Here is a 26,472-nt window from a genome sequence, read left to right on the forward strand (position 1 = left end):
AGGATTCCTCTAAGGCCTTCTATGGGTGCCCAAGAGACTGGCAAATCTTTACAGAGAAAGAGTTATCCTATACTTAGAGGAGAAGGTAGAGCCTAGTGAGTAAACCAGTCATTCAACTCTACCTACGTTCTCTGATAATTCAATTTTTAGAATTCCTACAGGAGAACACTATGATTACCTCTACAACCTTATCCTGGTACAAATCTGTGATGATCCTTATCAAAAAGGTTAAGAGAAAGAGAGAAAGGGAAAATTTTTCATCAGCATTTCAGCTATATAAACTAAACACCATAGCAAAGGCATTAAAAACCATAAACCTCCAAGACACCGGTATCTCTTTCCAGGAGAAATATGTCAGAATGGTAGCTCTTTTGTAAAATAGAAAAACTAATTATACTTTTAATAACGATACATTTCATTTTGTACAATAATCAAAACAAATAGAAAACAGTTAAATGCCAAACCATTAAAGCACAATTGGGGGCAAAAAGAACCTTACAAATCTGAGAGTCAGTCAGCTGGCACTTATGGAGAGCCAGCCTGAAGACACTGATAAACACCCAGATACTGAAGATGCCAGTTTGAATTTATTTTTATCTACAATTCAAAAGCACTTAAACAGTTTCCCAGCTACTGAGTTGCTTTAGTCAGTTCTCCCTCACACACATCATTCCCCAAATCACCCGGCAAAGCAAACTCCAGAGCAAATTTCAAAAGCTTTCGCAAAAGACAGTAAGAAACATGGAGTTATCGGTATTTATCCAGAAAAAGCGCTGTTTTGGTTTTTTTGTTTGTGTTTTTTTCCTTAACGTGGTCTTTGCACAGATTCACTTTTCCCACTTTTAGAGGAATCTGGCACACTAATTCCCAGAACAGGCCCTGGTTACAGAAGATCACAAAGGCTCTTTCTCAAAAGGTCACTCAGGCATGTAGAGAACATTTGCATAGCACAGCAGGGGCTGAAATCAGAGCCTGAAGCATCTATTTCTCTACCTTGCAAATTCTTCAAAGCAAACAAGCTAAAATGTAGACCAGACAACGTGGGGTCAGTTCTTATTCTCCACACAGTCTCCACATGCTATAGGGTAAGAAATGGAACAAATGTCAAATTCAGGGCTGTTGTGACAACCTTTCATTCCTCTGACTTGCTTCATAAACAGTATTTGAAGTTAACAGAACAAAGAAACACGTTTTACCAATTTGTATTACGAGCACCTGATTCAGTTACTGATCCAACAGACAGATCAGTAGATCAGCAACTGAGAGATTTAAAAGGCCAGTCATCCAAAAGTTCTGCTAAGATGCCCATCTTTGGCATTTTCCCATCACCTAAAGTATTCATTACTGACAGCCTCAAAAATAATTCAGTCAACCAACATTTACTGGAGGGTAAAGTGAGGAAAGGTATGGTCCTTGCCCTTGTGGAGCTTTCAATCTATGAAGAAAGGCAACAAGCAGTAACTGAAGTACAGAATAAAATTCAAAAGTACTATATAAGGGCTTCCCTGGTGGTGCAGCGGTTAAGAATCCACCTGCCAATGCAGGGGACACGGGTTCGAGACCTAGTCCAGGAAGATCCCACATGCCGCAGAGCAGCTAGGCCCGTGCGCCACAACTACTGAGCCTGTGCTCCACAACAAGAGAAGCCACCGCAATGAGAAGCCCACGCACCACAATGAAGAGTAGCCCCTGCTTGCCTCAACTAGAGAAAGTGCGCGTGCAGCAACGAAGACCCAACACAGCCAAAAATGAAAACAAACAAAAAGTACTATATAATAGATGGACTGGCAGAGACCTGAGCAAAGGAGGACCAAGAACCATTCCAAATGTGAAAATGGAGGACTTCTGGGAAGAGCTTACTCAGTGGAACTCTGCAGGCATATTAGGACAACCTGAAAAGGGATTCTAGAATAAAGAAACAATTTAAGTAATGGGCGGGGGCGGGGGCGGGGGCGGGGGGGGAGTGTCCCCCCAACATTCCTAATACAGTAGCAGAGGGTGAATAACTATCTCCCTTTTAGAGATGCAAAAGAGAGAACCAGCAAATTAAAGAGACTTGCTCAAGTCCCCACAGCTAGAAAGTAACTGAACAACTGAACAAGAGCTTGGGTTTCCTGACTCCTAGGTCCAGATCTTTCCATAAAACCCCTCCTTGGACAGAAACTGAAAGAACAGAATCCAACAAATGAGAAATCGAAAGGATTAACTTAAAACACCCCTACAGCCATCTATTAACCCTATCCACCTAGTAGGGATTTATTTACAAATTTAACAGTAACTCAAAGTGAGCAATCATAATGGGTTTGTAAAAATTCCCCTGAAGCAAAATAGCAAGAACCTACTCACTAGTGTAACTGAAAGCTGCTATTCTGTCTTTTCTTTTTTTTTTTAACTTATTTATTTTATTTATTTTATTTTTGTCTGCATTGGGTCTTCATTGCTGTGCATGGGCTTTCTCTCTAGTTGCGGCGAATGGGGGCTACTCTTCGTTGTGGTGCGCGGGCTTCTCATTGCAGTGGCTTCTCCTGCTGCGGAGCACGGGCTCTAGACACGTGGCCTTCAGTAGTTGTGGCACGCGGGCTCAGTAGTTGTGGCTTGCGGGCTCTCGAGCTCAGGCTCAGTAATTGTGGTGCACGGGCTTAACTGTTCTGCAGCATGTGGGATCTTCCCGGACCACAGCTCGAACCCGTGTCCCCTGCGTTGGCAGGTGGAGTCTTAACCACTGCGCCACCAGGGAAGCCCTGTCCTCTGTCTTAAGTGAAGTAAAGAACTCCACTCCATGAATATCCGAGTGGTAAGAAATGGGAGACCAGGGCTTCCCTGGTGGCGCAGTGGTTGAGAGTCCGCCTGCCGATGCAGGGGACGCGGGTTCGTGCCCCGGTCTGGGAGGATCCCACATGCCTGGAGCGGCTGGGCCCGTGAGCCATGGCCGCTGAGCCTGCGCGTCCGGAGCCTGTGCTCCGCAACGGAAGAGGCCACAGCAGTGAGAGGCCCGCGTATCGCAAAAAAAAAAAAAAAAAAAGAAATGGGAGACCAAAGACAAGTAAAAAAACAGAAATCATCAAAGTTACAGCTGTTATGCAAGGACTGTCCACTATTAATCTTTTTTTTTCTTTTTTACTGCTAAATCAAAACAAGGTAACTTTTTGAGTAAACACACACACACACACACAAAATTAGATGATGCCCCTGAACCTGTTCCACAGCAAAAGCCAAGGTTCTGTTCCAGTACAAAGATGTAATAAAATCTCAAACTTAATAATTCAGGAAAGCAATTATGGGAATCTATATAAGCCCATGTTTCTTAAAAAGTACCCAAAAGCCTCCCTTCATTTGTGTGTAAGATACATCAACATAAAATGAAGTTACTATTAGTCACTTCCAATAACAACTACTAAACTATCCCCCCAAATCAAAACATTCACTAAAGAGCTCTAAGGGGAAAAAATAGTATTGATTAGTTTAAATTTTATCTCTGCACCTTACTTCTAAACATCCTCTGTGAAGATGCTCAGATACAGCAAGAAACAAACCAAAAAAAAAAAAAGCAAAGAGATTCCTGGTCAACCAAGAGCTGGATAATCAACCTTTGAATTGATGACTATTAGGACCGTCTCAGAGACAATGCAGATGAATGAAATAAAACATAATGCAAAAGAATTTCCGGAATAGCTTCAATTTCTCGGAATAGCTTCAATTTCTAAGTCATCTTCCAGAGCTGCTAACAGTTAGAAAATGATTCATTTGCTTTTCATCTTCTCTCCCTTCTGGCACTCTCCAGTGGAGGGCTTAATGAGAAATTAAAGGACCACAAGACAGGCAGCAGAAGGAAGATCTTGAAACGGTCATCAAATGGGCCTGTTTTACTTGATGAAGACAAAGAAAAATCCAACATTTCAGAAAACTGTCCAGGAATGGAGATCATGAAGCTAACAATGAAAAAAATTTTCCTTTAAAGTGACTTTCCTTACTAACAATCATTTTAAACAACAGTGAATGCAGCCAAGCACAAACAATTGTAAAGTTCAAAGAAAGACTTCTGACCCTGTAAAATCAGTTCACCTGAAAAGAGTTGACCTTTGGCGCAAATAAAATACATGTGGAAACAACCAGCTGACCGTTCCCAAAGAATGTAAAGCAGTACTGAACATTATGACTAATGTACAAATTCTGACAGTGTAATGTTAGCAGATAATTATGTTAAGGAAAACACACACTAAAGAATTTATAAAAGTCTTAAAAGAAATCGCTAAGAATTTTCCACAGTAGCAAATGTGAAAAATACACAATTCAACAAGTTAATGACTTGAAGAGTAGCATAAGAACACCTGAAAGTCATTCTCCCGACCCCTGCAGAACTCAATTACAGGCTTCATGGTTATGATGAACTAATTTAACACAAATATTCTGGGTTTATCATTTCTGCTACAGACTAAGAATCTCCGGGCTAAAAGTCCTGATCCTACATAATAACCTATACACTGCAATACACACCTCCAAACTTGAATAAATAATAAAAATGTATAACTACTGCCTTCCCAAAGTTTCCAGGTAGCCCTTTTAAAACACCTTCCTACTGAAATCTTTGTGTCTGGCATTCAGAAAAGACGACTCAATAAGTTCCATCTATACATACCCTCAGAATTACCTTTGTGCTGAATTTCTCTGTTCTTGAAATGTGGGAGTTTGAAAGTGAAATACTTTTTATAGTAACTAGCTCAGCGACATCTAAAGGAGTCTTTTGGGTTAACATTCACATACAAGGTGGCATAGGTAGCCAGGCGCACAAGGGGAATGTGATTATGGTGTTAGGTTATCCCAACCATAACCACTGCAGAAATGGATTGTTATGTCCGAAAACTAATCCTTTTGTGGTCTAGGAGAAAGGCGCTCTACGTTGAAAAGTGACTTTAATACTAAAGAGCTGCCACAAACAGTCACAAACCCATAAAATTCCTCTTACCCTCAGTTTCTGTAAAATAAAACGGAATAACAGCACCTTCCCAAAAGTAATGATACCACTTGGGCACAATACAAAGGCAACAACTGGCCTACAGGGTAAAAGATCCGGACTAGAATTCTGAAGTCACAGGCAGGCCAGCGCAGAAGAAAGAGAACTGGTCACCGGTGAGGATCTGTATCCCAAGTCGACTCCATTACTAATTATGAGGCTCTGAGTAAATCACTCTTTATGCCCAGCTGCTTCTTGCAGAAAAGAAAATGAGATCATGAATCAAAAACCATTGGTAGGAAACGTAAAATAGCTAGCTAGTGGGAAGCAGCCGCATAGCACAGGGAGATCAACTCGGTGCTTTGTGACCACCTAGAGGGGTGGGATAGGGAGGGTGGGAGGGAGGGAGATGCAAGAGGGAAGAGATATGGGAACATATGTATATGTATAACTGATTCACTTTGTTATAAAGCAGAAACTAACACACCATTGTAAAGCAATTATACTCCAATAAAGTTGTAAAAAAAAAAAAAAAAAAAAACATTGGTAGGACTTCCCTGGTGGCGCAGTGGTTAAGAATCCACCTGCCAGTGCAGGGGACTCGGGTTCAAGACCTGGTCCGGGAAGATCCCACATGCCGCAGAGAACTAAGCCCATGTGCCGCAACTACTGAGCCTGCACTCTAGAGCCCGTGAGCCACAACTACTGAGCCCATGTGCCACAACTACTGAAGCCCGTGCGCCTAGAGCATGTGCTCCGCAACAAGAGAAGCCACCACAATGAGAAGCCCGCGCGCCGCGACTAGAGAAAGCCTGTGCACAGCAACGAAGACCCAACGCAGCCAAAATAAATAAATAAATTTATTTTTAAAAAAAACAACACTGGTAAACTGACAAGTATCAAACAAATGTGAAAATACTAGTGGCAGTAGCATAAATAAGATTTCTGTGGTAAATTGAGAAACTTGAGAGTGTGAACACAAGTCATTTAGAGCATGGGCATGGAGACAGGGCATACATGAAGAGAAGGCCTCTTAATCTGCTTCCAGTCTCCCGGACACCATCCTCCTTTCCCCCGAGCTCCAGAAGGGAGAACTACAGGTAAAGGGAAGCATCTGGCTTCCACAGAGACCACCAGACAGCTGAGCTCTTCATCACAGAAGGAACTTCTCTAAAGCATGACTCAGGATTATCTCCAAAGGAAAACCAAATCCAAATAAATATGTGTATTCCATTTTAAACAGACTCCAAATATCAAAATCCAAGACACACTGAGGGATTCACAGAACCCTAGAATTCCTTTATGCAGTAATGCTTTAAAATATGATTTATGAAAATTCAAATCCCACAAACCTTAGAAATGACATCTATGGCGGTCCCTGACCGTCAATCCTTAATATCTATGGTGTTAAACAAAATGAAGTATTAGTATGGCCTGATAGTTCTCAGCCAAACGGCAAGTTCTCTCAGCCTGCCAACCATGCAGGTAAAAAGATTTTCCTTTTCCTAGCTACACATCTGTTCATTTGAAAACATCTCAATCTTGGGCTCAGTCCTGTGCTAAATGCTGGCCCCTCCCTTCTTTCCTATATTGGGATCATTCATGTACCTAAGCATTTGTGACGGCAAGAAAATGAACATGCCAAGGGGAAAGAGCAAGGGACACTTAGGCTACCCCAAACATTCTTAGCCAAACCAGGTCACCTCGGGTCTCTTGACCACTCAAACCTCTCCTATCACAAAGCCCTAAAATTGGAATTATCAACTTGTTCTAGAACTGGTATACTTGCAGAAACATGATAACTTCAGCAGAATAACCAAACAGGATCTCTGTTTCATTTCTCGAGTCCCACCCCCCAGACACAGCCTCCACCACTGATAGCCCGGCAGGTGCTTCAGGGGCTCCCCCTTTCCACGGCCATTTATCACCTCTGACATCCAGCATTAAAAATGCCCTGACACACACAAATCTGAGCATAAAGAACTCAGCTGCAATCAATCTCTTTGGGGTGGAAAATCTCCTAAGGCAGGGCTCAGAAGCCCTACCGTAGGCTTTAAATTAAGGCAAACGGTGGCCAATAAGCACCACCCCAAACAATCATTTTCGAGCAAACCTCGAGGTGCTCCCATCCGGGCCGGGCTTTGCTGTTGCCCGCAGGAGGAATCCCCCGCCCCGATCCGGCCCCGGCGTGGGACGGGAGGCTCTCGGGGCCGGGAGGGTGGCACGCACCCGGGCCTGGAACCCGGGTCCGCCGAACCCGCACGTCCCCCCCGCACCCGGGCGGGGCCCGGAACCTCCGCCCAAGGCCGGTCCCCGGCCGCAGCCAGCCCGCCGCGGGCTCGTGCCAGCCCCGGAGCGCGCCGCCCGGGCTCCCCACGGTCCTTTCAGTGCGGCCCCGCCGCCGCCCGGATTCCCCTCAACCCCGCTCCCCGGGATGCTCCGCGCGGGCTTCTGCTAGTGCCCGGCCCTCCCGAGCCGGGCCCCCAAGCCGTGGGCCCGCCCCTACTACTCACTGCGCTGCAGGAGCGGTGGTGGCCGGGCCGGGAGGCGGTGGTGGCCGGGCCGGGAGACGCCGGCGGCCGGAGAACGAGAGCGCGTGGACGAGTGAGCCCGCGCCCGGCGGCAGCGGCAGTGGCGGCGGCGGCGGCAGCAGGGACGACTGAGCCCGCGCCCGGAGTTGCGGCTCCTGCCGCCCGGCGCGGGCGGCGCCTACCCAGCCGAGACGCGGCGCCACGAGCGCAGACGCCCCCTAACGGCGGCGTGGGATGGTAGCCGGAGGGCCGAGCGGCCAGAGCAACTCAATCAGGCGTAGCCTGGGCGCCTAGGTCAGACAGGCTCCGCAGCAGACCCGAAGCCCCGCCCCGACGCCCCAATCGAGCCCCTGAGGCTCCGCCCAAATTCCCCCGCGCTCCGCCCAGAATCCGCCCGATGTCCCGCCTCCGCCTGCAGATTGGGATCAGCCCAGATCCCGTCAGTTTTCGCTAAGTTCTCAGGCCTAGGGTCCCCACAGTTGTTTCTCTTGTCATTTCACGAACTCTCATGGGGCCCCGAGAACTCCCATGTTCCAGGCCTGGAGAATAAAGCGGCCACCAAGAAGGTGGGGCGTCCTGAGAGGAGAAAACAGAAAAGACCCAAGGAAACAGCCAGTAGCCAAAATAAAGACAAGTTATGATTATAAATGTTGGGAGGTACATGAATCAGTTGGAGAATAAGGGGAGGGGACCTCTGCTTCAGATACAGTAGCTATGGAAGATCTGGACTCCGGGACTGTGGCCAGAGCACCTCCTGGCCTTGCCTTCTGTGGGATAGGTAGTAAGGTCGCCTCTCCAGCCTTGTCAGCGGAGTAGTGAAAGGCAGCCAGGTGGGGAGAAGGGCAGAGTGACTTCAGCAGAGGAAACGACTAGTGCAAAGGCTCTGAGGCCTGAAGGAGCCGGCCCTAGATGAAGCTGGCGCCGCTACCGCCACAAAGGAAGCCAAGGCTGCAAAGAGTGGGGAATTACCTAAAGTCTCAGAGCTAATTGGTCTCCAAGCATAGCGTCTTTCCAAATCCCATTCACTACCTGCTAACCAGATCTCCATCCCTTTCCAGGTGGAACCAGGTATGTGATGGTTTTTGCCATTTCCCCTTCAGCAGGATAACCACTTGCCTTGGAAACTCACCTGCGCTTCATGGCTGCGATTGCGTGAGCTGCCTCTGGGGTTTAACTTTTTTTTTTTTTTTTTGCGGTACGCGGGCCTCTCACTGTTGTGGCCTCTCCCGTTGCGGAGCACAGGCTCCGGACGCGCAAGCTCAGCGGCCATGGCTCACGGGCCCAGCCGCTCCGCGGCATGTGGGATCTTCCCAGACCGGGGCACGAACCCGTGTCCCCTGCATCGGCAGGCGGACTCTCAACCACTGCGCCACCAGGGAAGCCCTGGGGCTTAACTTTTATCTGCAGGATCATCACAGTCATATCTGATACTTGGTTTTTCTCTGAAAACTCAACAGGTTAAATAAATGACATATGCTTCATCAACATAACTGAGTGCTACATTATCATATTCAAAAAGACTAGGTGAGGATACAGGGAAATGTGTGTGAAAATAAGCAGTGCACAAAATGGTATACATGGTATAATCCCAATTTTATTTTTAAAAATGTAAATATACACAGGCAAAAATTTTGAAGGAAATACCCGAAATCATTGATCCTGGTTCTAGGCAGTAGGATGGGAATATTAGTGACTTAACTACTTCCAAATGTTCTTCTGAATTTTCTGTGTTTTCTAGAATGCACGGATGCTGAATTTATAATCAGAAAAATACGAGTTTAATTTTTTACAAAAGAAAGGTAATGCTGAAATTAGCCAACACAGATCTCCAGGATTTGGTGCCACTGAAAATCCAAAATTGTCCCTGGCTTACTGGTGTCCTTGGAGGAGTCATTTCTCCTCTCGGGGCTTCTATTTCCTCAACTAAAAACTGAGAGGAATTAATTTTGTCAGAGGTTTTCTCAGTACAATTCCTACACATCTCAAAGTTTTTAATACCATTGTAAATTATATTTTCAAATTTGTATTTTATAACATACTGATGGTTATTGAAATGTAGTTCATATTATATAATAATCTTATCTCCAGCAAACTCTTTTTTAGTTCTAATTTAGTTCTAGGAAATTTACAGGCTTTCTTGAATTTTCTATGTAAGTAGTTATAGAGTCTGTAAGTAATAACATTTGGTATCTTCCTGTCCAGTCTTTATTTCCTTTTCCTTATTTTACTGCACTAAAATCTCCAGCACAATGTTGAGTAACAATGATGATAGTGACATTTCTATCTTATTCTTGACTGCTTCTAATATGGCACCATTAAATATGGTGTTGGTTGTAGATTTTTGGTAGATACCCTGTATCAAAGTAAGGATGTACCATTCTGCTTTATTATGAATGGGTGTTGAATTTTATCAAATGTGAGATTTTCCCCCCTAATGTAATTAATTACCACCATGGATTTTACTATATTAAACTATCCATGCATTCCTTGATGATGTGCTTTTTTATCCAATATAGTGCTGGATTTCATTTGCTAATAATTTAGAGTTTTTGTGTCCACATCTATGAATGAGATATGCCTACTATTTTCCTATCTTATTCTCTCTTTGTCTGATTTTGCTATCAAAGTTACATGAGCCTCATAAAATAAGTTAAGGGGGGACTTCCCTGGTGATCCAGTGGTTAAGAATCCGCCTTCCAATGCAGGGGACGTGGGGTTCAATCCCTGGTTGGGGAACTAAGATCCCACATGGCACAGGGCAGCTAAGCCCATGCACCACAACTACTGAGCCCGAGCGCTCTAGAGCCCGCGTGCCGCAATGAAAGATCTGCATACTGCAACAAAGATCCTGCGTGCCGCAACTAAGACCCGAGGCAGCCAAATAAATAAATAAATAAATAAATAAATTTAAAAAAATAAATTAAGGAATCAGTGTCTACTCACTAGAGCAGCTTCTATAAGATTGGGGTTTTTCTGTAGTTTGGATTTTCTATAGGATTCTCCTATAAACCATCTTGGTCTGGGGCTTGGGGGTGGAAAGTGTTTACCCTTATATACCGACCCACAGCTTTCAATCTGACCTTAGGGCCTCCTGTGGGGCCACCAGAAAACTCCTTGTTGCAGAATCCAAAAGACGCTCCTTAGATCTCCTCTCAGGCCTCCCTATAGTGATGTCACTGACCACACTCTCCTTGGGACAACCTCTTCCCCGAGCCCTGTTTTAGTTTTCCTCCTTCCTCTTAGACTCATGGAGATGCTCCTCCTCTTGCTTTACCCATTCCTTAAGCCCAGGTTTCTGACCAAGGCCATACTCTCTTCTCCATCTACTCCTCCCTGTGGACTGGCTCAGCCACCTCTGTGGATTCCATTCTTGTCTCTAAGCCCAAAGATTCCCAAATCCATAACTCCAGACCTACAGATGCTGCATTTCCTAAAGCCCCTACTATGTGCCAGGCACTATGCTAAGTGCTTTTATCCTCTGGATCAGTCCTCTATTGCTGCATCATAAGTTGTCCCAAAATTTAGGGGCTTAAAACAACAAACCTTTCTTTCTTTTTTGGCTGCACCATGCAGCTTGAGGGATCTTAGTTCCCCGACAAGGGACTGAACCCAGTCCCAGGCAGTGGAAGTGCCAAGTCCTAACCACTGGACTGCCAGGGAATTCCCAACAAACGTTTCATTTTTTTGTTTTTTGTTTTTGTTTTTTTTTGGCTGCACGCGGGCTTTCTCTAGTTGTGGCGAGCAGAGGCTACTCTTCGTTAAGGTGCTCGGGCTTCTCATTGTGGTGGCTTCTCTTGTTGTGGAGCACGGGCTCTAGGCGCATGGGCTTCAGTAGTCGTGGCACTCAGGCTCAGTAGCTGTGGCACACGGGCTTAGTTGCTCCATGACAGGTGGGATCTTCCTGGACCAGGGATCGAACCCGTGTCCCCTGCATTGGCAGGCGGATTCTTAACCACTGCGCCACCAGGGAAGTCCACCAACAAACGTTTCTTATCTCAGTTTCTGAAGGTCAAGACTCTGGAAGCAGATTAGGTAGGTAGCGGATCTTGCAGTCTAGATGTCAGCTGGGGCTGCAGTCAGCTGAAGGCTTGGCTGGGGCAGGAACATTTGCTTCAAGCTCACTCATGTAGTTTTTCGCAGAATGCGGTAGCTCCTCTTCACATGAGCCTCTCCTGACAACCTGGCAGCTGGCGTCCCCCAAAGCAAGCAATCTAAGAGAGAAGCCACAATGTCTTTTATAACCCAGCCTTGAAAGTGACATACGTATAGTCTCTTGGTCTCACAGACCAACCCTATTGCAGTGTGGGAGGGTACCACACAAGGACCTGAATACCAGGAGTCGGGGTCATTAGGGGTGATCTTGGAGGCTTCCCACCACACCCTCACAACTATGAAGACGACCCACATCATCCCATGAATACAGGTGAGAAAACGAAGGCAAGGAGAGGTGAAGTCGGTGATGAAGGCCACACAGCCAAGTCTGAGAAGAGAGATTTGAACACAGCTCTGCTCGTCTCCCCTCGGGTTTCTCCTCGTTCACAGTCTGTCCTCCGTGGTCCACCACCAGCTTCCTCACCTTCAACAAGTGCAGACCTGAACCCTCTCGCCTCACCACCCCCAAGCCTCCCAAGTCCCCAGCTCAGCTCAGCAAGTGGTGCCACCATCCTCCCATCTGTCCAGACTAGAAGCTTTGAGTCATGCCTGCGACTCCCACCCCCTCACATCCCGGTGCCAGATCACCCAGCCCTGCCAAGTCTTCCTCCTCAGTGCAGCCTGGATCCATCTCTCCTTCCCTCTCTCTCCATCTCCACCACCATCGCGCCAGGCCAAGCCACCAACTTGTCCATCCTGGGCATCTGCAGTAGCCCCCTCCTGGCCTCCCTCATTCTCTCTGCCGCCACACTACCCATCCGTCCTCTTCTCTCCACCGTGAGTCACCTCAAAGAACACAAAGCTGGTTGTGTCACCCTGCCTGCTTTAAACTCCTTCAGTGGCTCCCACTGCCTTCAGGATCCGGCCCCTGCCCACTTGTTCAGCCCCATCCTCTGCACCTCTTCTCTCTCTCAGGACCCCAGCCCCTCTGCCACATTTTGGCATCCGGGACCCGCTGCACATTTTTTCACTTCAGGGCTTCTGTTAATGCTGTTCCCTTAGCCTAAAACACGCTTCCCCCAGCCTGGGGCAAGCCTGTCTCCTCGTCCTTCAGCATGTTGTCATCTCCTCAGAGAGGCCCTTCTGACCTTCCCTGACCTCCCAGCCAGGCTGATGTCCCCCAGCTATAACTTCCACAGTGCCTGTCCTTCCCTCCTCCCCTCACTGCTGCTCAGCTGAACCATGGGCTCCCTGAGAGCAGAAGCTGTGTCTGTCTGGCTCACAATGGCACCCTAGATCTTCACAACGTGCCTGGCACCTAGCACATCCTCAACAACCAGGTGACAGTTCAGTGCCTTCTCTCTGCCCCCTCCCTTTCCCCTTGGACTCCATGCTGCAGCCACTGGACAATGTTCAGTTCCTTAAGTGAGGCATGGTCACCACCAGGTCTTTGCACATGCTGTTCCCTCCACAGGATGCCCTTTCCTCCTGTCCCTCTATTTACTCAGCTAACTCCTGTATATTCATCAGGAACTAGGATTGCCAGGTTTAGCAAATGAAAACACAGGATGCTCAGTTAAATCTGAATTTCAGATAAACAATAAATAATTGCTTAAGTGTAAGTATGTCACAAATATTGCATTAAATACAAGCCGTCCTGTATTTTATCTGGCAACTGGTCTCCTTTGGGAGACCTCCCTGGCCTCAACCCCTCCCCATCCCTGGGCTCCCAAACCACCACCCCTGCTCACCCCCACTGAGCATAAACACTCACTCCATTTATGGCTGTCCATTACCAGCTGGAATGTGACCTTGCTGACAGAGAAGGCTGTGTCTCAGTCTTCACTCAGGGTGTCCTGCTTCACCTGGGACAACCCTGGCCATAACCCTGGGCAGTATGGTTTACTGAGTAGAGAAATGAAAGAGCACCAAAGAGAAAACAGTAAACAAGATAGGAAAAGGAACCAGCAAATGAAACTCGGCCCCCAAAGCAGCATGAATCTCTTGGATGATTACCCACAGCGGGGAGCACCCCTTCCCACCCCACCTCACCTCTGTCACTCAGAGCCCCTCACGCCGCTATCGAAGTCCAAGCAGGTCACCTGGGGGCTAAACCTACACTCAGCCACCTGTGGTCATTCAATTACCTCCCACCACCCCTCCCAAGATGGACACGGGTGGTCCCAAGGGACCCCAAGAGGAAAGGGACCTGAAAGCAGCTAATTGCATGGATTATCTGGACCCAAGACTTTGCCGAACTCCTCCCAACTACCCTCCTGGGGTATTCTGAATAGCCAAGTGGATGGCCAGTGGAGAAACCCACTCAACTCAGCCTTTCTTGGTGGTGGGTCCTGTCTCTTTTGTGTGTGTGTGTCTCAGTCACCTCAGTCACCTTTGGTCATTGTGCCACTGGTTTCACCAGCTGAGGTTCTCTTGGGGCTGGTAAAAGGCTTTCCTTAGCCTTTTACCCACTGGCTGCTGACTGGGAAATACGCTTCTAAACAGTCTCCCTGCTCCACCCCTGGGGACCAGCTCCAGTCCGTCTGCACACTTGCCCCAGCCTCTAGGCCAACCGCTGGCACAAGTGGCCCTTGCTACCGGCGAGGTTTCCAATGCCTTCCCCACTTCCAGCCATGGAGGTGCTTTGGTAAATTTGATGAGAGCATTTTTCCTCTTTATAAGGTTTCTAATTACCTATTAGTACTGATTTTCTCTTTAATCTGCTTCCAAAACTCTGCTGGGAGCTACAGAACCAGGGGAAGGAATCTGGTTCTCACCAGTGGTGAGAGAGAGGCCCTGTGGTTCTCCTTGGATGTCACCATCCTCTTCACCATTATGACTCTGTAATTAAAGTGATCAGAAGATCTGGCTTCTGTCTTTAGTCCTGTGTGTGTCTTAGTGTGCCATATGTGCAAAGTTCACAGGCCTTGAGAGTCCATAAATGCCAAAAGGGAATAAAGCTGCCTGACCATAGCATGGCCAGCTGGCACACAGGAGGCAAGACAACTCCAGATTCTGAGTTCTTATTCTCCCTGACAGCTCAGTGCTCTAAATGCTTGTCAATAACACATTTCAGGCCTCGGTTGTCCTCCTGTCCCATTCCTAATCCAAACCACTTCCTCCACATGGGTTTGCTAGTTTAGCAAGAGCCTTATTCACTTGAAAAGCACAGCTCCTGTCCCCTCTGTCCTGCCCCTCTCAGGCTGAGTCTCTTCTTCCTAATACACCCAAGTCCTCTCTTTCCACATGTCTTCCTGCCTGGATGCCCTCTCCCTCCCTCAACGCATTGAGGGAGCACCTGTGTACACCCCCCCCACCCAAATGCATCGCTTTTATAAGAAGTCCTGTGGGACTCTGCCTAAAATTCAGCCGTATTACCTTTAGAAAGCCCCTATGTTTTACACAAGGTGCAAATAACAATATTTGTAAAGCTTCCATAGTACAGGATCTGTTAATATCCCAGGGGCTTCTGAAATAAAAGGTCTGATTAAAAGGCAGGAACACTATTTTAAACCTACTGAAATGTCCTCGGGTTTCATGATGGTGGAGGTTCAACACCTCAATGGCTAATAGTGGATCCATCATTATCCTGGCAAAAAACAAGAGCATCGTGTAGAGAAGTAACTATAGTAACCGTGTAAAGAGCCATGTTTTGGGATTCAGAGTTCTACACGTGCCACTTATTTCCTGTTACTGACGTCAGGTCCCAGACAGAGCAAAGCACACTGGGTGGGACTCCAGCTGGCTCTCTGGCCCTGTCACTCACCAGCAATGTGGGCCTGGACCCCTCAGCCTCAGTTTCCTCTACTATAAAGTAGAATAAAACAACTCTGTGGCAGAGTTGTTGTGAAAATGAAGTGGGGCAATTAAAGTAAGAAAAACTCTGATAGGGAGATCAGCTTGGTGCTTTGTGACCACCTGGAGGGGTGGGATAGGGAGGGTGGGAGGGAGACGCAAAAGGGAGGGGATATGGGAACATATGTATATGTATAACTGATTAAATTTGTTATAAAGCAAAAAAAAATAAAATAAAATAAAAGAAAAAAAGAAAAACTCTGATAATGCAGGGCCTGGCATAAAGTCGGCACACAATAAATTGGTAACTCTTATTATAATAACTAATTGCTATACTGCTGATTTGAAGAGATAAATATAGAATTGAAACTCTGGCAGGCAGTTGGAGAACTGGGCTGAGAGAGGGGGTTACTTTTTGAGACTGATGATTTGATTGTTCCACCAAGGTCTCTTAAAACATCTATTTATTTTGGTTGCAAGTTGAATATTGTCCATGTTGATAATTGCAATGAATAATTAAGAAACAATTGCTTCTGCTGACATTCTTATAGCACTTGTATGAGTAGCTAAATGTATCTTTTTATAACCCTTTCTGTATTAAGACACACAAAACCTGAACACCTAACATCATGAAAGTAAATTGGCAGGGCAATGTGATTATACAAAATAATAAACAGGAAAGTAATAACTTTTTATTACTTGGAAAGAAATGGTGGCCCTACCTTGGCTGATTTTTTTCTTCTTTTTAGTAAATTTTGTTACTGGGATATAACATTCATAAAAAATGTGCATAAAGCATAAATGAATGGTTTGATTAGTTTTTCACAAAGTGAACATACCTTGTAACCAACACCCAGATCAAGAAACAGAACATCACCAGGACTCCAGAAGCCCCATCTTGCCCCCTCCTTGTTGATTATTTCTTTTCTTTCTTCTTTTTCTCCTCCTCCTCCTTCTTCTTTGAGATACAATTTACAAAAGATTCAATGTATCCATTTTAAATATAGAGTTTGATGAATTCTTCTAAATTCATACAGTGTGCAATCATCACCACCATCCAGTTTTAGAATATTTCCGTCACTCCAGAAATTTCCCTGGTGCCTGTTCAAGGTCAATCCCCACTTCCATCCCTAGCTCCAGGAAACTACTGTTGTTCCCTCTGTCTCTAGAGTTTTGCCTTTACTAAAATGTTCATATAAAAGCATACATGGGGAAGGAATGGAAGCTGTCAGTCCTTTAAAAAAAAAGCATACAATAGTAAACATACAATAGTAGTCTTTTGTGTCTGACTGGCTTTTTATCATAAATTATGTAGATATTAATATAGCAAGATTAGAGATTCCCAAGTGTGTCACATAAAATAAGTTTAGGTGTCACATAGACAATTATTTGATATCTTAATTGTGTATTTTTTCTAAGATACATGAAAATAACTAGCACATAAAGCCCCCGATGTCACAGATACTATTGCTTAGATCTAGAATAGGTTTTAAAATGAATCAGTTTAAAGAAACATGTTAGTAATAACATAGATAGTGCATAGGTAATGTGAAAATTCTAAGGGTGCATGCAGCAAATGTTGAAGCCAGTTAAACGGTGACCTAGATTGAAAAAGAGAAATCATTTCTCTGAGCCCTGAAAATCTCTGCATATCACTCAATACGCAGCCTTTTAAAAATAATGTTCAGAATTTTAAGGCTATTCAGGTGTTTTATTGACCATTTCTACACTTTTTTATTGAGTGCCTTCTACATGCCAGGTGCTAGATAAATGTTCACTTCGAGATTCTAGTCATACTGCTTTTGTATCTATATCATGGATATTTTTCACAGGACTTCGATGATTTAATTGCTGTGACACCCAGGAGTGTGTGGTTATGCACTCACACAAAGCAACTGCCACGAAGGTTCTGGGCTGACATAAAGAACCAGAATTCGGGCCTCCCTGGTGGCGCAGTGGTTGAGAGTCCGCCTGCCGATGCAGGGGATACGAGTTCGTGCCCCGGTCTGGGAGGATCCCATATGCCGCGGAGCGGCTGGGCCCGTGAGCCATGGCCTCTGGGCCTGCGCGTCCGGAGCCTGTGCTCCGCAACGGGAGAGGCCACAACAGTGAGAGGCCCGCATACCGCAAAAAGAAAAAAAAAAAAAAAAAAAAGAACCAGAATTCAGGGAAGGGAGAGAAGATGTGTTTGAATGATGAGGGATTTGGCTCAAGGGAGGGGGAATTTGGACAAGCGGAGAAGACAGGAGGATGGTTCTAGCAAAAGAAGAAGCAGAACAGAAAAAAGCACATTCCAGAGTCAATGAGTTGACTCTACTGGCTAGTGCAGAGTAGAAAAAGGTGAAGAGTTGGCGACAAGACTAGAAGGTCTGATCCAAATGTTGACCACTCACAAACAACTATGAGCTGGGCACCATGGAAACCAAGCAGAGAAGCAGAAAGAATGTCAATCTTTTGTGGAAGATATAGAGGATGGATGGATGGATGGATGGACGGACGGACGGATGGATGGATGGACAGACGGATGGATGGATGGATGGATGACAGAAGGCAGGAAGGGATGGTTGCTCAGATGGATGGTCATCTGCCACATATATATAGCCCACATCCATCCCTGTGGTGTTAAGCCCTAACATTAAAGTTCAATATTATGTGCTGCCTTGACATCTGATAAAATTGGGAGGACCTTAAATGGCCTAACTGCAAGTCCCCCTCCCCACTATGCTGTACCCATAAGGTCCCCTAGCCATATAACCCTTCTTGTGGAAGGGACCAGGCACAGTTCTTGCTTATCCCTGAGAAGTGGGCTTCAGTTCCTGCCAGCCCACGGAATTATTCCAACAAGCCAATCACATCCTCCTGCAGCAACTAAGGGGCACCTCACCTCTTGTGACTACAGATACTGTGTTCCCGAGTGTACCTCCCATGTGGCCCTGCATGGTGTGTGGTGTCCTCCTCCCCAAGGCTGAGTATAGGTGACTAATAAACTGCTGTCAGTCTCATCTGCCCAGTGTCAAGTGTCGTGTGTCTGGTCACCCCCATAACCCTATGGTGGGAATCCCTCCTCACTAACAGGGTGAAGAGGAGGTGATCAAAACAATCCTCCCCATATTCCTTTGCTAACGGAACCTGGATTTCATTCAAGGAGCTATCCTCCCCAACGTGACTTAGGAAATGCTCACCTCATCCCTAGCTTAGAGATAAATCCTAACTGGTTTAATTCCATCTTAGTCGTCTCATTAGACGACTCATTAGTTTAATTCTCATTAGTCGTCTCTAGCATGCGACTCAGTTCTGCCCACTGAAGTGTAAGGATATATCTGATGGGACGTTTCTGGAAAAGGTTTTCTGGCTCCAAAGAAGAGGACACTGGAATAAAAGCCCCCTTGTTCTACCTCTGGATATTGCTGTGTCTAAGTATGATGCCTCTACCTGCTGCTCCAGTTACCTGTGACCATGAGTAGATACAACCTACTCTAGAGGAAGCTGAGAGAGAACAGGGAAACCTGGGTCCTTAGCAACACCAGTAAGCCACTGAATCAACCATCACACCGTTGGGTAATGTATTTTCTTATTATTTATGCCAGTTTGGGTCAGCATTTTCTCTTCCTTGCAACTGAAAACATCCTATTGAAACGTTGCCTTTAAGCTGTATTGGTAAACATGAATTCCTAAATCCATCCATCCATGGCATTCTTTACTTAAAGAGTTTTCAGAAGGAACTTAAGTTTAATGTTTAAATTGATAGATTCAATTAATAGAGGTAAGAACTAGAAATTGAGTGCCTACTATATATACTCACAATATCCCTGAAGTAGGTTTTATTATTGCTCCTGTTTTATGGAAATTTTGTGGAAACTCAGAGAGGTATATGATGAGCCCAGGTCACACAAATAGCAAGTGTCCGAGCCAGGATTTAAAGGCCAGTTCTGGGAATGCCCTGGTGGTCCAGTGGTTGAGACTCCACGCTCTTAGTGCAGGGGGCACAGGTTCAATCTCTGGTAGGGGAACTAAGATCCCACATGCCTCACAGCCAAAAATAAATAAATAAATAATAAATAAATAAATAAAGGCCAGTTCTTACTGTCTTGCCAAAACCCTGCAGGGCATCCCATCCTGAGTGAGTTTGGCTGGGAGCTAGGAAGCCCAAATGAAGGAAGAATTGAAGAAGTCTCAGTAGGCCAAAAAAAAAAATTTTTTTTTAAACATACCTAGAAGGGTATTTCTTATTTTTTAGGGAAGACAGTACCACCAGCAACCTCTCTCTTTTTCTGTCACTTCTGAACCAGAAACAAACGTATTTGAAAATGCAAAGTTTTGCATCTGAGATGTACAATCAGTCAGTCAACCAGCTATGGCAAGAAGAATTCAGAGTTGCTTGTTCTCAGGAGATTGGGGTAGATACAAGGTCCATAGATTCCAGCAAGGAATAGAAATGAAGGTAAACTGTAGTCACCTCTACAGGCCTATCACCTGAAGGAGAGCACACCTTTGGTCTGGGCTTAGGCACAAACAAGGAAGCAAATGAAGGAGGGGAGGAACAAATAAACACACCTGGCAGAAAAACCGCCATTAGGGGGCTTCCCCGGTGGCACAGTGGTTAAGAATCCGCCTGCCAATGCAGGGGATACGGGTTCGAGCCCTGGTCTGGGAAGATCCCACATGCCGCGGAGCAACTAAGCCCGTGCGCCACGACTACTGAGCCTGAGTTCTAGAGCCCGTGAGCCACAACTACTGAGCTCACGTGCCACAACTACTGAAGCCCACGCGCCTAGAGCCTGTGCTCCGCAACAAGATAAGCCACTGCGATGAGAAGCCCACACACTGCAACGAACAGTAGCCCCTGCTCACCGCAACTAGAGAAAGCCTGCGCACAGCAACAAAGACCCAATGCAGCCAAAAATAACTAAAAATAAAAATAAATAAATTTATAAGAAAAAAAAGAAGACCGCCATTATTCACAGCCTTTCACACCCAATTCTTATCAAATCCAGAGATTTGGGTTTGCAGCTAGGGTTTAGCAATTAAAACGATGTTGCGGGCCTCCCTGGTGGCGCAGTGGTTGAGAGTCCGCCTGCCGATGCAGGGGATACGGGTTCGTGCCCCGGTCTGGGAGGATCCCATATGCCGCGGAGCGGCTGGGCCCGTGAGCCATGGCCGCTGGGCCTGCGCGTCCGGAGCCTGTGCTCCGCAACGGGAGAGGCCACAACAGTGAGAGGCCCGCATACCGCAAAAAGAAAAAAAAAAAAAAAAAAAAAAAAAAAAAAAAAAAAAAAAACGATGTTGCAACACCTTTCGGTTTAAAGTGGAGAAAGCATAAGGCCTGTGAATTTGTAGACTTGACACCACAGCCTTCCGTGCAAACATCTGACTCACTCCGCCCCTCCAGGGGGGAAGAAGCCAGCTTAGGTTTCACTATTAGCCCCCAAACCCCGCTGTGAATGTCAGTTTTCTCCCAGAAGTAAACTGAACTACCAAATCTCTTTAAATCAGTGCTGACAGACTAAACCCAAGTTTATGAAGCTGCAGGCCACAGAGGAGGCCCTCTGTTCCAGGGCTGCACCATGAGGGGTGAGCAGCCCTGATTCAAATGAACCAGAGCCTAGATTTCACTGTTTTCATCACTTTAACATTTACATTCTGAGAGCCTGGGGAAATGGATCTTTGAGACACAGCACATTAACCTTTGCTATAGCAAAGTCTTGCCTGTCTTCAAACGCTTCACAAAAAATGGTACTCCTTATCTCCATTCTAGCCTCTAGTCTGCTGGAAAGGTCACAGCATGGGAGGAGTTCTGACAGCAGTGAAATCTCAGGACTGCAGCGACCATCTAATTCCACCCTGACATTTTATGCATGAGTAAACTCAGGCTGAGGAGAGCTTAGGGAACTTTTGCAAAGTCACATTACTGGATGGTTGATGAACAATGACTGGAGTCCGTGTTACCTGAGTCTGTCTATTCATTTACCATAATGAACATCTGCTGGTTACCATCTGGAGACCTCTGTGGTTGTGTGGGTCATAGAAGGGAACAGGGCCCCAACTTACCCTATGGAAGTCAGAGAGGCCCCATATCCCTCTCCCCACTTCCTGGAAGCAGAGGTATAACCTAGACTCATCCAATAGGACACTCCCATCCAGCCCTATCATAATAGCCAACCTGCCCGTGGCCACCATGTTGGTTCTACCCTAGGAACAGACTACTCTGACCAGAGCCACATGTCTTAATGATAAATTACCTAGTGACCAGTTTGTTCATTGACCAATTTGCATAATGAACAGTTTGCCTAAAATTCAGACAAATACTCTTTTGAGTATTTTTGCATTCATTCAGCTGCCATCTTCTCTTTTTTTGGGGCCACCTTTTTTGGCATTTTTACAAATTAAAAAAATTAATTTCCTCTAAGGGTTTTTCCCCTGCTAAATTTTGTATTTCTGATTAAGTATTTATGAACTATGTTGCCTTTTATAAACAATGAAATTGTTCCTTATTGTTGTGGGAGTCTTTTATAATATATGGACCTTTGAACACATTGTTAGGGACTTTTTTGCAAGTCTGTATAAAGACTCGTTTTTTCAAAGCTGTTACAGCAAGAGACACTTTCTGAATCTGATATTCAAGATATTAAATTCAGGGGACTTCCCTGGTGGTCCAGTGGGTAAGAATCCACACTCCCAATGCAGCGGGACTGGGTTCAATCCCTGGTCAGGGAACCAGACCCCACATACATGCTGCAACTACGAGTTCACATGCCACAACTAAGAAGCCTGCATGCTGCAACTAAACATGCTGCAACGAAGACCCCACGTACCTCAACTAAGACCCAGAGCAGCCTAAATAAATAAATAATATATATATTTTTAAAGATATTAAATTCAGAATAAACCTAAGTGTTAAGCACAAAATGGAGTGACTTTGGTCGGCAATTTATCTGACTTTAGCAATGGGATAAACCAGCACACTCCTAACAATTAATGGCAATTAATGGCTGACTACAATGAATGAGACTATACTAGACCAGATGTGTAATACTGGGTTCATATTCCATTCAAGTCCACAAACAAGTATTGAGTTTAACTACAATAATGAAATAACTAACATTTCTCAAGGGCCAACTACATGCCAAAGGCTGGGCTGAGCACTGTAGTTATGGTCTCCTCTTTTAGTTGCACTCTCAGAGGGCAAGGCCTCCTCTTTGTTCACCACTGTATCCTCGGCTGGCCCATAACAGACACCCTATAACTACCTGCAGAACAACCGAACGGCCCTGTTAGCAGGTACTGTTGTTATCTATAACCTCAACTGTACAGGTGAGGAAGTTCAGGCTCAGGAGTTATTACATGTCCAAGGACATCAGGAAGGGCAGCATGACCTGGAGCCTGCATTCCTGACATGGGGAAGTGTGTGACCTCACGCCTGTACCCTAAAAACTAAAGCCTGGAGGGTGGGGGTCAGGGTCGACAGACATATTCAAAACAGTTTTAATGCTATTTAGTGCTGGGGATCTGGGGAGCAGGGTGTGTAAGTACAGAGGTTCCTGGGAGGGGATGGTTCTGAAATGACTCTAAAATCTCTACTGGTGGGAATGTGAATTGGTACAGCCACTATGGAGAACAGTATGGAGGTTCCTTAAAAAACTAAAAATAGAACTACCATATGACCCAGCAATCCCACTACTAGGCATATACCCTGAGAAAACCATAATTCAAAAAGAGACATGTACCAAAATGTTCATTGCAGCTCTATTCACAATAGCCCGGAGATGGAAACAACCTAAGTGTCCATCATCGGATGAATGGATAAAGAAGATGTGGCACATATATACAATGGAATATTACTCAGCCATAAAAAGAAACGAAACTGAGCTATTTGTAATGAGGTGGATAGACCTAGAGTCTGTCATACAGAGTGAAGTAACTCAGAAAGAGAAAGACAAATACCGTATGCTAACACATATATATGGAATTTAAGAAAAAAAAAATGTCATGAAGAACCTAGGGGTAAAACAGGAATAAAGACACAGACCTACTTGAGAATGGACTTGAGGATATGGGGAGGGGGAAGGGTAAGCTGTGACAAAGCGAAAGAGAGGCATGGACATATATACAGTACCAAACGTAAGGTAGATAGATAGTGGGAAGCAGCCGCATAGCACAGGGAGATCAGCTCGGTGCTTTGTGACCGCCTGGAGGGGTGGGATAGGGAGGGTGGGAGGGAGGGAGACGCAAGAGGGAAGGGATGGGGGAACAGATGTATATGTATGACTGATTCACTTTGTTATAAAGCAGAAACTGATAAAAAAATAAAAAATAAAAAAATAAATAAAATCTCTAAATGACTATTCTTGGAGGTAGAACATTCCAGAATGAGACCAAGCTTCAGAGGGTGCCTTGGGACAGAATACAAGCAGGGGTCATAGGTCAGGGGTACACCCAGGTGACCTGTACAATGTTTTGCAGCTTTCCAACCAAAGGTTAGCTTGATGGTGAGGGAAGAATTATTCTGAAAACCTGGGACGATAAACATGGGACCTTGTGGGCCAGCAAATAGGTTAGTCCTGACCTCACTTTTTTCTTCCATCTAATGTATATTAAATTTATTTTCTCTAGAAATTCAAAATAGCTCAGATTCTCATGTGCCTTTGGCCTCGTGCCGTTGTGGTAACACACGGGGTAGTCAATAGCATTTTGTATGAAAAGAAAACTGTGGTTGGGAATGTAAAATGGTACAGCGCTCTGGAAAATAATTTGGCAGCTTCTAAAAAACTAAGCATACACTTATCCTACAACCCACTGATCGCAATCCTGGGCATTTATCCCAGTGAAATGAAAACTTATGTTCACACAAAAACCTGTACATGATTGTTCATAGTAGCTTAATTTGCAATAGCCCCAAACTGGAAACAACCAAAATGTCATACAATTTTGGTTGTTTGAATGATTAAACAAATTGTAGTACATCCAGATCATGGAATAATATTCAGCAATAAAAAGGAACAAGCTACTGATACAGGCAACAACTTGGATGGATTTCAAGGGCTTTATGCTAAGTGGAAAAACAAAATTTCACTCTGCATTATTCCATTGACATAATATTCTCAAAATGACAAAACTTTAGAGATGAAAAACTGATTAGTGGTTGCCAGGGGTAGGGAGGGTGCAGGGAAGGGTGGGTGTAACTGACACAGGGCAACAAGAGGGAGATCCTTGTGGTGATGAAACAGTTGTGTATCTTGACTGCAGTGGTGGTACTCTATTCTACACTGGTGATATAATAGCATACACACATGTTGTACCAATATCAGTTTCCTGGTTTTGGTATTGTACTGTAGTTCTTTGAGCTGCAACCATGGGGGAAACGAGATGAAGGACACAGGGACCTCTCTGTACTATCTTTCCAACTTCCTGTGAATATATAATTGTTTTAAAATAGAAAGTTTAGGGCTTCCATGGTGGCACAGTGGTTAAGAATCCACCTGCCAATGCAGGGGACACAGGTTCAAGCCCTGGTCTGGGAAGATCCCACATGCCACGGAGCAACTAAGGCCGTGCGCCACAACTACTGAGCCTGAGCTCTAGAGCCCGCAAGCCACAACTGCTGAGCCCATGTGCTGCAACTACTGAAGCCCGCACGCCTAGGGCCCACACTTCACAACAAGAGGAGCCACCGCAACGAGAAGCCCGCGCACCGCAACGATCTCCGCAACTAGAGAAAGCCCGTGCGCCGCAACGAAGACCCAACAGAGCCAAAAAAAAATTTTTTTAATAAATTAATCAATTAATTAATTTAAAAATAGAAAGTTTAAAAAAAGAAAAGAAAATCATGGTTGAAAGCATCATCTGATTTCTCAAATTTCCCTTCATAACCATTCTGAAGGTATTCTAGTAAAGAAGAAAAATGGATATGCCTCTTGTATACGGAAAGTACCTTTATTTCTTTTACAGATTCATAATATTCCATTTCATGGATGTCCCACATAAGTTTTTTAATCCAGACCCTGAATATTTAGGTTATTTCCTTTTTTTGCTATTATAAACAGTTATTATAGTTACCATGAATCATCTTATACATAGATCTATTTCACCCATTGCTTTTTTTTTTTTTATAAATGTACTTATTGATTGATGGCTCCATTGGGTCTTCATTGCTGCGCACGGGCTTTCTCTAGTTGTGGCGAGCAGGGGCTACTCTTCGTTGTGGTGCGTGGGCTTCTCATTGCGGTGGCTTCTCTTGTTGTGGAGCACGGGCTCTAGGCACGGGCTCAGTAGTTGTGGCTCGCAGGCTCTAGAGCCCAGGCTCAGTAGTTGTGGCACACGGGCTTAGCTGCTCCACGGTATGTGGGATCTTCCTGGACCAGGGATTGAACCCGTGTCCCCTGCATTGGCAGGCGGATTCTTAACCACTGCGCCACCAGGGAAGTTCCTCACCCATTGCTTTTATGACTATGTTTACAGTACAAATTCCTTTAAGTGGCAAAACTGGTCTTCTGAACAGCTATGCTATATTGCTATATTTATGCTGTATTTTAAGCAACATATAAATTTTTTTCAAAGAGCCTCATTTCTGAAAATACATATTTATAGACACATTCTTTAATTATTTATTTTTTATTGAGATATAGTTGTTGTACAATGTGTTAGTTTCTGGTGTACGGTAAAGTGATTCAGTTATACATACATATTCTTTTTCATATTCTTTTCCATTGTGGTTTATTACAGAGTATTGAATATAGTTCCCTGTGCCATACAGTAGGACCTTGTTGTTTATCTATTTTATACATTAGCAGTTTGTATCTGCTAATCCCAAACTCCTAATTTATCCCTCCTAACCCCCTGTCCCCTTTGGTAACCATAAGTTTGTTTTATATGTCTGTGAATCTGTTTCTGTTTCATGAATAAATTCGTTTGTGTCATATTTTAAACTCCACATATAAGTGGTATCATATGGTATTTGTCTTTCTCTTTCTTACTTCACTTAGGATGATAATCTCTAGGTCCATCCATGTTGCTGCAAATGGCATTATTTCATTCTTTTTTATGACTGAGTAGTATTCCATTGTGTGTGTGTGTATGAGATATATATATATATATATATATACCACA

General features: G+C 44.9%; 1 protein-coding gene across 4 annotated transcripts in view; it reads right to left on the bottom strand.

Annotated features, from left to right (window-relative positions):
* The window catches only part of KCTD6 (potassium channel tetramerization domain containing 6), a 50,541-nt gene that overhangs the window by 3,685 nt on the left and 20,384 nt on the right, over positions 1-26,472 (bottom strand). Inside the window, exon 1 of one of the 4 annotated variants that reach the window (XM_081246545.1) lies at positions 7,465-7,629. The exons of 2 other annotated variants lie outside the window; for them this stretch is intronic. The gene's annotated coding sequence lies outside the window, so the exon portion shown is untranslated. Of the gene's footprint in view, positions 1-7,180; positions 7,242-7,464; positions 7,630-26,472 lie in introns of those variants that run through there. One more of the 4 variants, XM_081246544.1, reaches the window with a different exon arrangement.

The sequence above is a fragment of the Mesoplodon bidens genome (assembly GCF_964165515.1).
Source record: "Mesoplodon bidens genome assembly, chromosome: 10".
In the NCBI taxonomy this organism is placed as follows: Eukaryota; Metazoa; Chordata; class Mammalia; order Artiodactyla; family Ziphiidae; genus Mesoplodon; species Mesoplodon bidens.